The following is a 2,023-nucleotide window of genomic DNA, read 5'->3' as shown; positions in this document are numbered from 1 at the left end:
TAAATGGAAAGGGATATTTTCTTACATGAATTCAGCCAGTCTTCTATGTGTCAGCCCTTCGGCTATTCTTACTCAAGGATATCTTTCATGCTGAGGAAAGCTGAGCAATAGCACATGTGGGACATGCATGTCAAATTCTGAATTTTTCCACACAAAAAAAGAAGTTGTAGTTTGTGAACAGAAGTTCTCAATTTATTGAATTTTGTTGTAAGAGAAATTAACATTTAGGCGAAGAGGTAAAAGAAATCCATGAGGTGATCGGTGGCATGAGATTAAAGAAAGGGAGCAGCAGGTGTTTCTTTTTTTCTTATAACCAGCTATTTATGTAAGTATAAAATAACCCAGAAGGTCTGGTGGGTTTTTAGGAAAATTTGTGTAAGAACCAGGAAAAACCCACCAAATTTGAAGAGCTTAATGGGCATAAAATCCCCCACTTGGGTACAAAGTACAAAGTGTTTGTTTGCTTTTTTTTTTTTAATCTAGATATTTATGTTGCCCATTAATTACAGCATCAAAACACATGCTTTGTTTACTTTGCCTCTAATTGTTCCTATGATTTATGTTATGCAATAAGGATCTAAGAAGAGTGAATATTAATCCATGATTTCTCAGGCTGATGCAGGAATTGAACTAGGTACTTCTAGGTCCCAGAAGAGAACCACAACCTCAGGACTTGCACATCCAGTAATAAGATCTGGACCTGTACTCAGGCAATAAATACTGCATTTTTAAGAATTAGGGACTGGAATTATATTGCACGAAAATGGAGTATGCTATTACAGAAAACGGTGCCAACTGTAGAAAACCTGGTGTATGATAGAAAATCTATCAGTTTAGGCATTTTTTAACTCCCACATCCTGTGATTTCTACGAATTATTATGATTAGCATTAATTGAGGTAACAGACCTAAATGTGCCAGAACTAAGGAGCTTAAGATAACGTGTCTAAATGGTGGCAAGCACCGAGTCTGCCCTCCTCTTTTGGCTTCTGTTCAGTCTTGGAAGCGGGGACTATGCTGAAGTTGCTTGTTTTGGCAAAGCCTGCTCCTTTAACTTGATCTCCACCCTATTTCTAGGAATTCAGCCCCTTTCATGCCTGCCAGTCTGCTGAGCCGTGTGCTGTTTTTGGAAGGGCAGAATGCAATTTTCTTATAAATTCTATGACATACTTGTGCGAGTTGCCAAAATGTTCTGTGAGACCTAAGTGCCACATAAACGACGGCAAAATAGGGCCTTTTACATGTGGCCTTGGCTACGGGGTTTGCATGATTCATTTCTGGTCGCATATTTGCACCATCGGCTTGCCAGCATTTCTACGATAACCAATTATTTTAGGCATTTATAATTCGCTCGGTGTATCCCCTAGTCAGTATTAGTAACAAAACTCTCAGTCTGGGTATCTGTGTCAAATTTGGGGAACAATGCAGTGATTACTGACACCCGTGACTAGCACTCTACACGAGTACTAGTATAATATAGGCTTCAGCTGTGCCAGGGAAGGTTTAGGTTGGATATTTGGAAGAAATTCTTCACAGAAAGGAGGATTAGAGGTTGAAATGGGCTGCCCAGGAAGGTGCTGGGGGTGTTTTAAGGAAAGACTGGACGTGGCACTCCCTGCCATGCTCTGGCTGATGTGGGGGTGCTCGGTCACAGGATGGACTCGATCATCCCAGGGCTCTTTTCCAACCGAGCTGACTCTGTGATGTGGTAATATAATCGTTTGTGGGGGGTTTTGGCTTTTTGTTTGTTTGTTTGTTTACTTGAAAAAAAGATCCCCGATCCATTAAACTTGCAGAACCAGCTACTATTTCTCATGTGCGGTGGAACGCTTTCCAAGGGAACCTGATTACGCGTTTTAATGGCGGGGACACCGCTAACCAATATTTTCACAGTACAGGCGCATTTTAAAGCTCCCACCCGGGCAGCCGAGCGCTCTTCTGAGGGGTTTTGTTGAGAGGCACCCGGTCATCATTCGCTCGCTCGCTCTCAGCCCCGCCCGCCCCGCGGATAAGGCGGGGGGGAC

Source organism: Myiozetetes cayanensis, unplaced genomic scaffold (genome assembly GCF_022539395.1).
Source record: "Myiozetetes cayanensis isolate MyiCay16 unplaced genomic scaffold, myiCay2020 scf13, whole genome shotgun sequence".
NCBI lineage: Eukaryota > Metazoa > Chordata > Aves > Passeriformes > Tyrannidae > Myiozetetes > Myiozetetes cayanensis.
Note: the sequence above shows the minus strand (reverse complement) of the source record.